Genomic DNA, 18,004 nt, shown 5'->3' with positions numbered 1-18,004 from the left:
CCAGAAAATAACATTAGAAGGATAGTAGGCAGATCCATCGCATAAATAGTATACAATGTTAGAGAAAATACATATCATAATAGCCAATACTGGACAAGGTATAGACATGTATCTATCAAGCAAAAAATCTAACAGGCAAAAAAAGGGTACATAACTGCATTATTTACAAAAAGGCATGTAAACCCAGATGGTCGTTAAGGCCAAACGGGTGCATAGTCCTGAGGCGATGGATCCAATGTAGACATTGTAGACACAAAAGTAGACAGTGATAAAACAAACTGGGTAACAACAGACAGAATTGGGGGTTAGAGGGCCCTGCTGCAAGCTTACAATCTATAGGGATATTGGAGGGAAACACAAGGACAGGCACCAGTAATAGCATAGCAGTCCCACCAAGTTAATAATGTGCAACATATGTGTAAGGGGCATTATGTGTGTCATTATGAGCGGGATGTATTAATATACATCGCCGCCCAGCCGCCGCGATGCTACCGCATATGTACTAACATATGCGGCTAGCATCGGGGTGCGGTGACAGAGACCCCGCAATACCTGTAATGTGGTATGCAGGGGTCTCCGTCACATCCCGGCGGCTGTCAGTGTCCCCGGCGTCTCCTCCTCCCCCCTGCAGCCGGATGTCCTCCCGGCTGTGACACCTGCTGGGGGAGGAGGAGATCGATGGGGGGCGGATTGCGCGGGCAGCGAGCGGCGATAGAAGCCCACAAGCTTCTATAGGGTATCGCCACCCAGAGGTGGTGATACCCTGCCCGGCGGAGACGGGGCGGACGGGTAATGGTACATAGGAAAATGTGGTAAAACCTCAGTTTTAACGCATTTTCCCTTTAGAACATCCCGGCATTAATAAAGGTTGGCATAATGTGTAAGGGGCATTATGTTTATAAGGACATTAATAATGTGTGTCATATGTAAGGGGTGTGGTATTATCAGGGGTGCCGAGAGAAAGGGGTAGGGCGTACAAATTATCCAGGTGAAAGTCTGATGGAAGGGCCCAGTAGGGGCCCCGGGCCCCCTCCCCTTAAGTGACAGCAGCAGCTCCAGCTCTTCTCCTCTGCCCAGCACACACTGCTTTGTGCTGGGTTGCAGTGTGGCAATGGAGGTGCTTAAAATACAATATTTTCTCAGGATTTTTTTCCAAGGGTATAATGTGAGGAGTAATGTATATAAGGTAAAGTGGTACTACTGTGTGATGTAACGTGAATAAGGGACACCATCGCATATTATAATGTGAATAAAGTTGCACTACTGTGTGGCATAATTTGAATTGGGGGTACTATTGTGTGGGCATGTCCCTTCCCAGCAAGGACACACCCCTGTTTGGGCTGCGCATCGAATGTGTGCACTGTTTCTATTTAAAATATTGCGGGTAGGAGCACCAAAATGATGACTGCTATGATGAGGGTTGATGGTGCTGGGAAAGGGGAGCAGTGTCAGAAGTGGAACTAGTGGTGGTGCTAGGGGGCACCAGCCAAAATCTTGCCTAGGGTGTCATTTAGGCTAGGGCCAGCTCTCCCCAGTGGCTAGAATATAAAGGCTACAGCATTGCCAGTTCAGGGTGGTGTAGCCTTTAAGGATCCAGTAGATAAAAATGTGGGAGGATTCCTAAAAGCAGTTTTTGAGGGAGTGATATATACACTCCGCCCCATTATTGCCTCAGCTTGGGTAGCGAAAGCTATGAATAAGTGGGCTGAGGCTTTGGGAGATCAGCTGCGGCCTGATTCTGAGGCGTTTATCCTGGCCGAAAAACTCAGATGTGCAGCAGAGTACATCACTGAGGCTGGGGAAGAAGGCGCTAAAATGGCGTCCAAGGTGTCAGCCACTTCTGTGTCGGCGAGGTGAGCCCTCTGGCTGAAGGCCTGGGATGCTGACAGCGAATCAAAGAAAGCCCTGGAAACCCTAGAGTTCAAAGGGGAATTACTTTTATGTTCTGAACTAGAAGCCATTACTAAACAGGCCACGAGGGGGGGGGGGGGAGAACTTTCTTGCCTACCACCGCTAAGACTTCAGGCTCTAAGTTTGGGGCTTTTAAGCCTACTTTTCGCTGGTACGGCTGCCAAATCCAGATTTGGGGCCTTCAGTAAGAAGCAAGTGTCAAAAGGAGAGGATAAGTCCTCCGCATGACGGGGTACAGGCTCCCCATTCTGGGCTCAGAGTGGGGGGTCGCCTCCTGCAGTATCGGGACAAGTGGAACATTCCGACCTTGGGTCCTGTCCATTGTCAAAAAAGGTTATCAGATAAATCTCAGGGGGAATCCTCCAAGGAGATTTCTGCCAACTCCTTTACCAAGGGAAGCCACTTCACTCACGGTCCTTTTGGGAGCGGCCTTGGCTCTCAGGGAAAAAAAGGGTTGTGGTCCCTCAGGAGGAACACAAGAAGGGTTTTTATGCGATACTCTTCTTGGTGCCCAAACCAGATGGGTCAGTGAGACCCATACTAAATTTGAAATCTTTAAATCAACACCTCTGGGTGGATCACTTCCGAATGGAGTCCCTCCACTCATTTCTTGGCAGCATAGAGCCAGGGGAATTTTTAGCATCCGTAGACATCCAGAATACATATCTACACATACCCATACGCAGAGAACACCAGTCCTTACTTCGCTTTGCGATAGGTGAGACTCATTTACAGTTCCAGGCCCTACCCTTTGGTCTGGCGACAGCACCAAGGGTATTCACAAAGGTGATGGCGGTCATGGCTGCGTCACTGAGGCTAAGGGGGATTTTGATCATCCCATAATTAGACGATCTGCTATTCAAAGCAGAGTCAGAAGACAAGTTGCTGGAACATAGCGAGTTTTTGCAGTACATGGAATGGGTGCTAAATCTGACCAAATCCCATTTGGTTCCCTCCCAGAGATTGCTGTTTCTGGGGGTAATCTTGGACATCCATTTACACCGGGTTTTCCTATCAGAGACCAAAGCAAAGGACATCCGTCAGTTAGTTCTACTTTTACTGCAGGCTCCAAGGCCTACAGTCTGGCAAGGGGTGAAACTCCTGGGTAAGATGGTGGCGACTTTCCAGACGCTTCAGGTTGCCAGGTTTCATTCCAGAACGTTTCAATGGAACATTCTGTCCTGATGGTCAGGGAATGCAAAGACTGTGAAACAGGAAAGCTTACTTCTCTCTCAGGAGACAAAGGAGTCCTTACTGTGGTGGACGTACATAGAGACGTTGCAGCTAGTGCGGTCACTTCGCTCTTGGGACTTGGTGGTGATAACGACCGACGCCAGTCTCAGGGGTTGGGGGCCAGTTGCCCTTCGCCATCGGTTGCAGGGTCTGTGGTCCAAACAGGAATCCAGACTTCCAATAAATATATTGGAACTTCGAGCAGTCTGGAAGACTCTCCAACAGGCCGAGGATTGTTTGAAGGGTCTTCCAATCAGAGTGCAGTCAGACAATGCCATGGCTGTGGCTTACCTGAATCATCAGGGCAGGACTCGCAGCAGGATGGCAATGAAGGAAGTCTCGAGGATATTCACCTGGGCAGAAATCAACATTCCGATTCTGTCTGCTGTCTTCATTCCGGGGATCAAACGGAGCCGAGCTAGATCCAGGTGCAGAAAATGTACAGGTTTCATGAGTTCGCGTCGGAGGATGCTTCATTCGGACGGGCAGTCTGAGCGTACCCTCCCAAACGACCTACCCTCCCAAACGACCGGCTCGTGAACGTCCCAAGGTTAGCTGTGTCACCGGACTGGAGGAAAGAGAAAAGGGGATTTTTGTAAGAACTTACCATTTGAACCCCTTTCTCTGAGTCCATTCCGGTGACACAGCGATCCCTCCCTACGCTTAGTCATACTAAGTCATACCGTTCATGTGTGTCATGTTATGGTTATATGATTGTGCATATAAGATGTCGGGCATTGTACTGAGTTGTGTATCCTAGTGTGCTTTTTAAGTTGAACTGAAGCATGGGATGCAAAAGGGGAGGAGCCTGCGTCCAGTGGAAAGCTTTCAGCAATAGGTGCCTTGGCTCCTGCGGACCCTCCTACATCCCAAGGTTAGCTGTGTCACCGGACTGGACTCAGAGAAAGGGGTTTGAACGGTAAGTTCTTACAAAAATCCCTTTATTCTCCAGTCAGGGCCGGCTCTACCATTAGGCAGCTATAGGCATTTGCCTAGGGCGCCGGGATCTGGGGGGCGCCACCAAGTCTTCAAATAAAAAAATCAAGGATATCTGGAGACCCCCTTGTCTAAAGTGTAACGGTGCAGCACGGCCCCCTTGCATGGCTCACTGTACTCGCCATGCTTCGGGCAGGTGCCTCGCTATGCTTGGCACACTATTCTATTATCCCTCAATGCCCTGGTGGATGGTGTGGCATGAAATACCACCTGTTGGCACATGTCTAAAAAAAACTTTAAAAACCCATGTTTTGCAGTGGTGCTACTAGAAATAATGTCTTAGTGGCACTGTGCCGCTGAAAACTGGGCGTGGTCAGGGCATGGCTATATGAAACAAGGGGAGTGGCTACATGACCAAATTTACAGCCCGTTTTCCTGCCTAGCAGCCCTGGCACAGCATACCCAGCAGCCCTGACACAGCCTAGTCTGCCCAGCAGCCCTGACACAGCCTATTCTGCCTAGCAGCCCTGACACAGCCTAGGCTACCAGCAGCCCTGGCATAGCCTATCTAGCAATCCTGGCACAGCCTATCCCATAACCCTGGCACAGCCTAGGCTACATAGCAGACCTGGCACAACCTACCCAGCAGCCCGGCACAGCTACCTGCATAATAATATATTTTACGGACCAGTGTTTTGTGTGGGAGTGGGGAAGGGGACGGTGAGATAGAATTGTGGGAAAGTGGTGTGTGTGTGTGAGGTGGGGGGGTAAATAGATATATGAGGGGGACACTGGGCTAAGGCGGGTTCTATATGGGGGGTTATAGTGGGTTGGTTGGGAAGGGGGGACACTGGGTGAGTGTGTCAGATGAGGGCTCTTTGCAGGAAAAGGGGGACACTGGGCTGGGGATGAGGGATGGCTGCAGGCTCATTGCAGATCCTTAGTTCTGGCCTCCACCGCTTGGAGGCTGTCACTGCAGACCCTTCCGTAAGAAGAGAGTCGTCCTGCCTGTGCCAGCCCCCGCATCTGCTCAGTGCTCAAGCAGCCAGTACTGATAAGCTGCTTGAGCAGACGCCAGGTCTGCTAACATGAGCAGTAAAGGTCCCCATCAGGGAAGCATGCCGTGTCGGATGCCATCAACTCCAGTCTGGCACACTGCCACCAGGAGTGCAGAAGGAGGGGGTGTCTCATCATGATGCACACCTTCACATGCGCAGTGAGCGCTCTACAGTTTTTGTTATGGCGGTATGGGGTACCGGTACCATATATTTTGGCAGTATGCTGTACCACCCCGTACTACTATACTTGCAACCCTGACCTTTTGATTGTTGACCTTCCCCATGTTGACATCATGTTTGTGTTGACCTAACGACCCTGTCGACATAAGCCCATGTCGACCTTTTCAGGTGTCGACCTAAGGCCATGTTGACCTTCAGTAGTCGAGCCAAAGCATTTCGACCTTAGGTGTGTCGACCTAATGACCGTATACCCCATAAACAGTTGCATCAGCAGACAACACTCAAATAAGCATACCTCCCAACTTTTGGCTTGAAGAAATAGGGACACTCGCGTGGCGAAGCCGCGCGAGCGCCCGAAAAGGGGGCTGGGCGTATGCAAATGAGGGCGCGGCTTATGCTAATTAGCCGCAACCTCATTTTCATACGAGAATGCGCACAGCGTCTATTCTACTAGATTGGGGGGTCTCCCAACTGCCACCCCCCGCAGCGGGACAATGCCTGCCGCGGGTGGGACAGAGGGACAGGACCCGAAAATCGGGACTGTCCCTCTAAAATCGTGACAGTTGGGAGGTATGAAATAAGTATCAGGGTGGCAGAACACTGCAGGATTTGGTGCCACTGAAGATGGTATAAGTAAGAAAAGGAAAAGCACATGAGGGCTTACAGTACATTCTTCTTCTGGCTATATTTAAAATAAGGTGCTAGTGCAGCTTTTCTGGCTTCAGCAAAGCCTTCCTTGCACTGTAGTGCCTAGATCCCCTTTACCCTTCCTGGGCCAGCTTTACAATTAGGCATGACATTATCATCAATACAGATCCAGCCCGGTCAGCACTATGATCCCATTGCAGATCACCCTCAGTTCGAGTCCAATAATACATTACGATCAGTTTGTGTTTATTTCAACATCGTTTCCAGCTGAGGTGTTTTAAGGGAGGAGGAGTCCCATCTGCAGTCTCCTCTGGCCAGGCCCCCTCCTCTGCCTGGAGCAGCGTCGCACTGCAGGAGTCACTAGATGCTGCCCACTGTATCAACAAAGGGCAGCATCACAATGGGTCCCTTGGCTACCGACATTCTGAAGGTAATTTGCTGTGAAGCAAGAGTTTACTAGGCGCTTGTGGGGAGGGGAAGGGAAGGGAAACAATGGTGGATGTAAGAAATAGGAGATTGGGGTGGAGGAGAGCAATAAGGATCGGCAGAAGGATAAGGATAATAGAAGTTACAAAAAGTAGATGAAATTAAATAATGAAAATAAAAAATAAAAATAAATAATAAAAATAAATTAAAATATAAAAAAATAATAAATAAAAATAAAGATTATAAATAAAATGACAACTTAGCGCTGATGTTTACACTCTCTTGAGTGAATGTTTTAGTGAGAGGCAGTAGTCCAGAGCGTCACGCTAACTAAACTAGTCTAACCCTTGCATCTGACCTGATAGACAGGGGAAGGCAGCGGTGTTTCTCCGTACTGTGGCTTCCGTATGCGGCGGGCGGCTTCCGGTGACGTCACCCTCGTTCAGACTTGCGGCGTTTAGCTTGGGGTTAGCGATGCAGTACCCCTTTAGTAGCTGACCTGCTCCTTTCTCTCAATCCAACGCGTTTCACATCCAGTAGGATGCTTTTTCAAGGATGATCTGATTTTAAAACGATTTTTTTATTTATAGCAACTTTATTAATAAAAACGGAAGTTGTCACTGACAGGTGACTTCCGTTATGGCGGCAACCTCATGGTCCCTATGATCCATTGGAAATGGGAAATTTTTGTTGTTCCCATTTTTGCGCTTAAAACAATTAAAAATAAAAATAAATAAAAATAAAAATACAAATGAAAATAAAAATAAGTGTAAACAATGGAAATAAAAATTAAAAATAAAAAATAGAAATAAAAATAAAAATGAATATAAAAGTAACCAAAAAATAAAAAAATGAGAATAACTAAATGAATAAACAAAGTTTAGAAAAGAAAAAGAGAAGAAAAGAAGTAGAATTGAAGTAAGGGTTTGTCTGCTCAGAGTGGCAGGAAATTGCTGGTGGGTGGGGAGGGGGAGGTGGGGCTGAAGGAATTTCTTTTTTTCTTTTTTTCATTTTTTCTTTCACAGGAAGACTTTTAGTTCAATATCTATGTTCAGTCCTTTTGGCTCTAATGTATTCAATAGGAACATCCATTTCGTTTCTGATTTTTTTAAAGATGTGACTAGGTCTTCTCCTCTCCAATGTGGTTTGACATTTTGTATTCCCACGAAGATAAGACCTTTTGGATCTTTGTTGTGTCTTTCTGCGAAGTGGGCTGATACGCTATGCGTTTTCAAACCCCTTTTTATATTATACAGATGTTCTGCGATTCGAATTTTCAATTTCCTTTTTGTTTGGCCAACGTACTGGAGCCCACATGGGCACTCCAGGAGATATATAGCTCCTTCTGTTTCGCACGAGAAGTTACTTTTTATCTGGAATTTTGTTTTGTTTTGGGTTGACATGAAATTTTTTATCGGTTTTGTGTTTGTTTTTTGGTTCTTGCATCCCTTGCATTGCATGCAGTGAAAGAAGCCTTTTGATGTTTTTTTCTTTTCTTTTTCTTCAACTGGAAGGTAGCTGTTGGTTAGTGTCTGTTTCAAGTTTTTTGCTTTCCGGTATATGATTTTCGGTATCGTTGGTAATATTTGGCTGAGTTGTTCATCAAGCATAAGGATGTGCCAATGTTGATTTAGTATCTTCTCTAGATTCTTGTGATTGCTACTGTATTTTGTGATGAAGGTTATTGGCATTTCTTTTTCCGTTTTGGTTTTGTATGTGATGAGTTCTTTTCTGTCTAGTTTTTTTGTTTTATTGATTTGTTCTTTCAAAAAATCTTTTTTATATCCTTTCTGTAGGAATTTTGTTTCAAGTTCTTGGCTCTGTATTTCAAAAATTTGGTCTTCGGTACAATTTCGTTTTAGGCGTCGGAATTGGCCGCCTGGGATATTATTTTTCCATTGGTGGTGATGGTTGCTGTTGTAGGCCAGCATGTTGTTGCCATTTACGTTCTTGATATGGGTGCGTGTATTGATCTTGTTTTCCTTGATATAGACTTCTAGGTCAAGGAAGACCACCATCTCTTTGCTGTCTATTGTCGTAAATTCCAGATTTAATAGGTTGTTGTTCATATGTTTCTTGAAGTCAGAAAGTTCTTCTTGTGTTCCGTCCCATATAAAGAATAAATCGTCTATGTACCGTTTCCAGCATCTGATTTTTGTCAGATATTGGTTGTTGGTCCATATATTGGTGTCTTCCCACCATGATACAAATAAATTCGCGTAACTCGGTGCGAAGGATGTTCCCATGGCGGTCCCCTGTTCCTGGTTGTAAAATTCGCCATTGTACCAGAAATAATTATGTCTTAAAATAAAATCAATACTGTCCATAAGAAAGTTTATTTGACGGTTTGAAATATCGGATTGGTTGGTGAGATAGTGTCTTGTTGCTTCACAGCCTGCTTCGTGATTAATCACTGTATAGAGGGATTTTATGTCACTGGTGCAGAGCGTGTATGTTTCCTTCCATTCCGTCTGTTCTAGAGTTTGTAAGATGCTCATAGTGTCTTTTAGAAAACTTTTTTGTACTTTTACCAGGGGTTGAAGGAAATAGTCTATGTATTTTGAGAGATTTGATGTTAGAGATCCAATTCCTGACACAATTGGTCGGCCGGGGGGTTTTTTTTTGTCCTTATGGATTTTGGGTAGGTGATAGAAGGTTGGTAATTTCGGAAAGTCTGTAAAAATGTACTCATATTCTTTTTGAGTAATGATGCCTATTTCTAGGCCTTCTTGGAGTTGTTCTTGTAGTAGTTTTTGGTATGTGAAGGTTGGGTCTTGGTCCAGTTTCCTGTAGGTGTTGATATCGAAGAGGAGTTTTTCTGCCTCTTTTTCATAGTCTTCTCTATCCTGGATCACCACCCCTCCTCCCTTGTCGGCAGACTTTATTACTATTTTTGTGTCTTGTTGAAGATTTTTCAGTGCCTTTTGTTCTTCTTTTGTGAAATTGTAATTTATTTTTGTTTTTTTGTTGATGTTGTTGATGTCATTTTCTATCAATTTCTGGAAGGTTGAGATGTGTGGGCCTTTTATATGGTTTGGAAAGAAGACTGATGTTGGCTTGAAGTTCGTGTGTTGAAATTCAGTAGTTTGGTTTTCTATTGTTTGTTCTTCCTTGGTGGCAAAAAAATTTTTAATGCAAAGTTTGCGGATGAATTTTTGGGTGTCGATGTATAATTCGAATTCATCTATTTTCGAGTGGGGTGCAAATTTTAGTCCTTTTTTAAGAACCTGTAGTTCTATTGGGCTTAGAGTTCTTTTGCTTAAGTTGAAGACTGTTTCTGTTTTGTCTTCTGGTATTTTTATTATTTTTTTTCTTTTTTTGATTCCTCCCCTTGTTCCTCGTTTTGTTTTTATGGATTGTTTTTTCTCCTCTTCTGTGCCGACTGTAATGAGTCCGGAGGCTGTTCGTTCTGCCAGGCTATGTCTAAAAAAGCCGCATCTGTTTCTTCATCATCTTCATATTCCCCATCAGTTTCAATTTCTTCAGTGTAGTTTCTTTTTCGTGAGTGTTTTTGTCCACCGTTTTTGTTCTTTTCAATGTTGTTTAAAAGGGTCATGAAGTTAGATGTCTCTTCCTCTTTTGCTTGGTGTATTCCTTCTTGAAAGGAATTCCTTATTAGTTTGTATGGATTTATTTTTTCATCGGGATTCTTTTTGTTGTACGTTTCCTTCAAGGGTCTTTGATGGTATGATCCATATGTCGAAGGTTTTCTTTGACGTGTTTCTTTTCTTCTTGTAGTAGTATACGTTTGATTTGTTGTTTTTCTTAGTGTTGGTTTTCTCCGGTATGAGGTTATGTTTTCTTTTTCTTCTCGGTCACGTTGGAATTTTCTTTGTTTTATTTGAATGATGTTATCTTCAATTTTTTCCATTTTTGTGTTCGTCATCTTGATTAGATTCTGGAAGTCTTCCAGTGAAGATAGAGGTTCGAATTTCTTCTCTATTGTGTTGATGGATGTGTTGATCCTTTGTAGTGATGCTTTTCTGTCTTCTATAATTATGGAGATTAATTCTCTTGAACACTTCGTTAGAGCATCGTTCTATTTGGTGCTGAAGCTTTCATCTTCCGACTGAAATGTACAATTCTTTTTTAGTTGTAATCCTTTCGGTATAAGTTGTTGTTCTAGATATTTCGATAATGTTGTTATTTCCCACCATTGTTTTATTTCTGTAGCATATAGCTTTTCCAGTTTTAAAAATTGGTCGCAGAATTTAAAACTGGAAAAGCTATATGCTACAGAAATAAAACAATGGTGGGAAATAACAACATTATCGAAATATCTAGAACAACAACTTATACTGAAAGGATTACAACTAAAAAAGAATTGTACATTTCAGTCGGAAGATGAAAGCTTCAGCACCAAATGGAACGATGCTCTAACGAAGTGTTCAAGAGAATTAATCTCCATAATTATAGAAGACAGAAAAGCATCACTACAAAGGATCAACACATCCATCAACACAATAGAGAAGAAATTCGAACCTCTATCTTCACTGGAAGACTTCCAGAATCTAATCAAGATGACGAACACAAAAATGGAAAAAATTGAAGATAACATCATTCAAATAAAACAAAGAAAATTCCAACGTGACCGAGAAGAAAAAGAAAACATAACCTCATACCGGAGAAAACCAACACTAAGAAAAACAACAAATCAAACGTATACTACTACAAGAAGAAAAGAAACACGTCAAAGAAAACCTTCGACATATGGATCATACCATCAAAGACCCTTGAAGGAAACGTACAACAAAAAGAATCCCGATGAAAAAATAAATCCATACAAACTAATAAGGAATTCCTTTCAAGAAGGAATACACCAAGCAAAAGAGGAAGAGACATCTAACTTCATGACCCTTTTAAACAACATTGAAAAGAACAAAAACGGTGGACAAAAACACTCACGAAAAAGAAACTACACTGAAGAAATTGAAACTGATGGGGAATATGAAGATGATGAAGAAACAGATGCGGCTTTTTTAGACATAGCCTGGCAGAACGAACAGCCTCCGGACTCATTACAGTCGGCACAGAAGAGGAGAAAAAACAATCCATAAAAACAAAACGAGGAACAAGGGGAGGAATCAAAAAAAGAAAAAAAATAATAAAAATACCAGAAGACAAAACAGAAACAGTCTTCAACTTAAGCAAAAGAACTCTAAGCCCAATAGAACTACAGGTTCTTAAAAAAGGACTAAAATTTGCACCCCACTCGAAAATAGATGAATTCGAATTATACATCGACACCCAAAAATTCATCCGCAAACTTTGCATTAAAAAAATTTTTGCCACCAAGGAAGAACAAACAATAGAAAATCAAACTACTGAATTTCAACACACGAACTTCAAGCCAACATCAGTCTTCTTTCCAAACCATATAAAAGGCCCACACATCTCAACCTTCCAGAAATTGATAGAAAATGACATCAACAACATCAACAAAGAAACAAAAATAAATTACAATTTCACAAAAGAAGAACAAAAGGCACTGAAAAATCTTCAACAAGACACAAAAATAGTAATAAAGTCTGCTGACAAGGGAGGAGGGGTGGTGATCCCGGATAGAGAAGACTACGAAAAAGAGGCAGAAAAACTCCTCTTCGATATCAACACCTACAGGAAACTGGACCAAGACCCAACCTTCACATACCAAAAACTACTACAAGAACAACTCCAAGAAGGCCTAGAAATAGGCATCATTACTCAAAAAGAATATGAGTACATTTTTACAGACTTTCCGAAATTACCAACCTTCTATCACCTACCCAAAATCCATAAGGACAAAAAAAAAACCCCCGGCCGACCAATTGTGTCAGGAATTGGATCTCTAACATCAAATCTCTCAAAATACATAGACTATTTCCTTCAACCCCTGGTAAAAGTACAAAAAAGTTTTCTAAAGACACTATGAGCATCTTACAAACTCTAGAACAGACGGAATGGAAGGAAACATACACGCTCTGCACCAGTGACATAAAATCCCTCTATACAGTGATTAATCATGAAGCAGGCTGTGAAGCAACAAGACACTATCTCACCAACCAATCCGATATTTCAAACCGTCAAATAAACTTTCTTATGGACAGTATTGATTTTATTTTATTTATTTTTTTTTATTTTATTTTTTTTTTTTTAAATATCTTTATTAACATAGCAAAAAAAAAAACAGCTGACATTGCATTAAACATAGTCCATACGAAATCAAAATCAGAATCACAGGTACATTGTATATACTTAGGTTCTATAAACATATATAGGTATTTTTCTTTATAGAGCACAAAGATTGTTACATGAGGCTGTGAAGTAGCCAGTATATTGTCTATGGCAAATCTTAGAAGGGGGGAGTTCCCGTCTTTAGAACTGACATGTTATACCAAGTAGTCCAGCGAACAATCTTTCTCATAGTGTCCCTTTCTATGGTAGGTAATGTGACTATATATGGCAGCCATATATCGAAGAATTTTGCAGCCCTGGTCTCCACATCAAGCATACATTCGACCCAGTCCATTTGGAACATATAGATCAATCTAGGAATAAATAGTGTTAGTGATATATTGTCAGGATGTATCCATCTCGAGAGTATGGTCTTCTTAGCTGCTGTGGCTATCCTAGCCAGAAGAAGACGGGCACCTTGAGTGAGTTTGGGGGAGAGTGAAGGGGGATAATAGTTCCAAAAGGCCCAGGGCATGGTAATTTTGAATGTGATAAGCAACGTGTTTGTGATGTATGACTGCACATCATCCCAAAAGAGTTGCACTACCCTACAGGACCACAAACAGTGTGTGATCTCTGCATCTGGAGATTTACACTTGAAACAGTTGGAGTTATTCGATATTCCAGTTAGATATCTCAGTTTGGGGGTATAATATGCCCTGTGCAAGATTTTATATTGCATTTCTGCGTAAGACGCAGAAACCAATTGTTTGTTAAGTCTAACTGTGAGTCTAATTACATCTATAGTACCAAGCCCTGGAGATGCATCCTGCCATTTAGATATTCCGGTGGTATTTGTGGTTAGGTCTATTTTCCTTCTTATAAGGTCATATAGCATTGAGGTTGATAGTGTCCTGCCCTCACTACTAATTATCAAATTGTTCAAGGTATTAGTGAATTCAGCCTTTGGTAGAGTGGGCAGCAATTTGGAGATATAACTTCTAGCCTGAAAATATGCGAATACTGGTATGGTAATATTCGGGAATCTTTCCTTTAATGCCGATAATGTGATCATTGCGGTATGTTCAGTGTTGAGAAACTGATATACCAATCGTAATCCCTGGAGGTGCCACCTCTCAAATACCATATCTGGGTTGCCCTCTTGGAAGGCTCGATTGTAGGTTAGGGGTAAGAATAAGGACCGTGTACTAAATAGTTTAGATCTCTGGCGTATTGAGCGCCATGCTGCATAAGGGGAATAAAGTAAAGGGTTAATTTTGATGGACTGTTCAATAGTCGTTATTGGGGAATGTAGAAGAGCGATTAGTGAGGAGTTGGGGAGGAATGCCTGGTCAATGGCCAGGTCAACATAGTGGTTGGTTCCCCCCACCCAGTCCAGAGCATACCTCACATTCGAAGCTAGGGCATAATCTTGAATGTTAGGGAGATTAATACCTCCTAAAGATAAGGTCTGTTGTAGCTTAAATAGCGCGATTCTCGGGCGTTTGCCTGCCCATATGAATTTCGTGAGGGCCCTATTAATCAGCATAACATCATGTTTGTTTATAAGATACGGCAGCATCTGGACCGGGTAGAGAAGACGTGGAAAGGAGATCATTCGAAACAACTGGCAGCGTCCCAAGTAGGAGAGCGGTAAATGCTGCCACTTTGCAAAATCTGTCTTTAACTGAGAGATAAAATGTGTATAATTGATTGAATAAATATCTGATACCTGCCTAGGAAACCTCAAACCTAAATATGTCAAATAATCTCGTGCCCATCGGAATGGGAATGTATAGGACCACCCCTTTGTAGCCTCGGGATAGATCGCCAGGGCCTCTGTTTTATCAAAATTTATCAAGAAGCCAGATATCTTATGAAAATCTGACAGAATTCGTTGTAAACCCAGTAAAGCCTCCTTAGGATTACTAATATAGAGTAATAAATCGTCAGCAAAAGCTGACACCTTTATCTCCGACCTACCAATAGGTATACCCCTCCAAACCTGATCCTTAAAGAAAGCCCTAATTAGTGGATCCAAGGCCAAATTAAAAAGTAGTGGCGAGAGTGGGCAGCCTTGGCGTGTCCCTCTGTGTAATATAAAATCCGTGGAGTTTAGGCCATTTACCGTTAAGTGTGCTGTGGGGCCAGTGTATAGCATACGAAAGATATTCATAAAGCCCTCCCCAAATTGTTGGATCTGAAGGACCCTGAGAATATGTGACCAGGAAACCCTGTCGAACGCCTTATCGGCATCACAGCTAACTATGATAGCTTCTCTAGCAGAAAGCTGATGTGATCTATGTAAAGCGGCAACCAACAGTCTCACGTTGTGTACGGAGGTCCGCCCCCGCACAAAGCCATTTTGAGCCGAATGAAGAATCCTAGGTAAGATGGACTGGAGTCTTTGGGCAAGTAATTTAGTAAAAAGTTTTAGATCCTGGTTCAACAGGGAAATAGGTCTATATGACTGTATCTTTAAGGGGTCTTTCCCGGGCTTGGGGAACACCACAATTCTAGCTTCGGTGAAGCCGTTTGGTGCAGGGTTGCCCGAGAGCATGGAGTTAAATAAGGAGGTAAGATGGGGCAGGACCTGATCATGTGCCATTTGGTAGAACTCTGCCCCAAAGCCATCAGGGCCTGGGGATTTTCCCTTCGCTAGTGATTTGATAAGGGGAGATATTTCAAGATCAGTTACAGGGGATATCAACAAGTCCCTTTCCTCCGATGTAAGCTCAGGTAGGTCTGCTGAGCCAAGGAAATCAAATCCCGCTGTAGGATCATCAGGTGGGGCTGAGTAGAGTTGTTTATAGTATTCTTGGAAATTTTTTAAGATCTCTCGTGGGTTCGCTACCAAGGAGCCCTGGGTAGATTGTATTTGAAGAATCTGTGATGGGGCTGAGTGGGTGCGAACCAGGTTAGCCAGCAATTTCCCTGTTTTGTTACAACCACGAAAATACCTGTTTCTTTGGACATTATGTGTAAATTGAGCCCTTTCCGTGCATAAAGTATCGTAGGCCTGTTTGGCAGCTCGATATGAGGCCAACGTCTCATCAGAGTCACACAATAACAAAGCATCATATGTTTCCGCTAGTCTGGAGCTACAAACCGCTATAGCACTGGCCAGTTTCTTACGTTTCCTGGCCACATACTCCATAATCTGACCCCTAATCACCGGTTTGGCTGCCGCCCAATACAGGTTAATATCTTGCTCATGTTCTGCATTATCTTTCTGATACATGAGGACCGCCTGTTTCAGGTGAGCCTGGAAATCAGCGGAATTAGACAGGTAAGAGGGAAATCTCCAATTATATGATGTCAAAATCGGGTCTTTCAGGGACAGTGTAAACCACACCGGGGCATGGTCTGATATTGTAATGAGGTTGATCCCAGAGTCTAGGACCTTGTGGTATAATGACTTAGACAGTAACCAGTAATCTATCCTAGATGAGGAGCGGTGCGGATGTGAATAAAAGGAATATTCTCTAGATATTGGATATTGGCACCTCCATGGATCACAAAGGCCTAGGTTGTTAGTTAGTATGTTTATAGGGGTAGCAGTCCCCCCCATTTCCCCCCCCCCAACTCCCGCAGACCTATCCAGTCCCATAGATTGTACGCAGTTAAAATCACCACCCATAATTATTTCACCATCAGCCCATTGAAGTAGTTTGGAATATATTGCTGTATAGAATGATTTGTGCTGACTGACTGGTGCATAGATATCTACCAACGTGTAAACTGTGCCAAATAGCAAGATCTTTATAAAAATAAAATGGCCCTCCGGGTCCGTCCATACATCTCTAATGGTATAGGGAAGGTGCTTACGAAAAAGGATCAACACGCCCCTTCGTTTTGATGTAAAGGATTCAGCCCTAAAGTCACCCACCCAGGTATCTCGCAAGACATTAGGGTCTTTTATGTCCCAATGGGTTTCTTGAAGGAACACTATGTCAGGTTTGAGCCTCTTTAAGTGAGTCAATATCTTACGTCTCTTGATGGGTGAATTTAGCCCCTCCACATTCCATGAAACAAATTTTAAGAAACTTTGTACTCTAGTAGAACTATCAAGTGTGGCTGTCATGTCTATCCAATACCTGTCCTAGGATTAGCCAACCCAAAACAGTACCTAGTCTTAGTTCTCCAGCCCGTCCCAGCGAGCGGGTCAGAGAACAGGAGAAACAAGCCACAACATCCCAATGTACCTGTGGAGAAATAACATTTCACAAATGCAATACGATAAAATGTAAACCAAACGTTTTTGAACTTTTTTTGAAGCCAAGAATGCAACCAAGTATGCTGCAAAATATTGCAACATGGCGTTGGACACTGCAAACGAACACCCAAGCTTTGTATAGTCCGGGTTATCTTAGTGGACAATAAGAATGGGATAAGAATATGATAATATAGAAACAGTAGTAGCATGAAATAAACTATATTATTTAGGAACCTGAATGAGAATACCTTGAGAGGATATAGTAGCAGAGGTAAAGTATATCAGGGAGAGTCAATCCGCATCAGACATGCGGGAAGCAGAGTCATCTTTGAGGGAGTCTATGAAGTTGTTGGCAGCCATAGGAGTGTCTAGGAAGTAAGGTCGTCCCTCATGATATACCCTAAGTCTTGCTGGGTATAATAAGGCAAATTTTCGGCCTAATTCGAATAATTTCTTGCATGCCGGTGCAAACTCTCTCCGTTGTGAGGCAACCAGGAAAGAAAAATCCTGGAATAGCAATATTTTGGCTCCTTGATACTGTAATTCTTTGCATTTTCTATAAGCATCAAGTAAGCGGACCTTGTCTGCGTAGTTAAGTATTCTCATAATGACTGGTCTGGGTCGATCTCTTGTGGACTGTCTATCTGGCCCCACACGGTGGACCCTTTCCACCATCAGGGAACCCTCCGGCGGAACACAGCCCAACTCTCTAGGCAGCCAGTCTGTAACCAGAGGCATGAGTTCTGAATTTTTGATGGATTCTGGGAGGCCTATGATGCGTACATTATTTCTTCTATTTCTGTTCTCCAGATCTTCGAGCTTGTCATGTATGGTATTCACCAACTTTTCCTGTTGTGTTATTGTCGCCTTTGACGTCGCCAATTCGTCCTCCAAATCAGAAATTCTCTGCTCCGCCTCCGTCAGCCTCTGTGCATGTTGCGTCAGCTGAGTGAGAGTAGAGTCTATGGATTCTTTAATCGGGGCCAATTTTTGGTCTAATAGCGTCGACAAGATGGCTGTGATGTCTTGTGTTGACGGGTTGTGCATGGTCAGGGAGTGGGCCGTGTCAGGGTCCTCCTCCTGGCCCGACACTGGGGAGCCAGGCGAAGATTGTGATGCAGTCGCCTTTCCACGACCCCTGCCCTGTTGGTTACCCTTCTGGGCCCGTTTGGCCACAAATTTATCCATAGTGATGTATAGGAATAACAAATGATAAGGAATCGCCCAGCACTTAATCCTCCAG

The sequence above is a fragment of the Crinia signifera genome, chromosome 2 (genome assembly GCF_055691185.1).
Source record: "Crinia signifera chromosome 2, ASM5569118v1, whole genome shotgun sequence".
Lineage (NCBI taxonomy): Eukaryota > Metazoa > Chordata > Amphibia > Anura > Myobatrachidae > Crinia > Crinia signifera.
The sequence above is the reverse complement of the archived record's forward strand: the minus strand, read 5'-3'. Positions refer to the sequence as shown.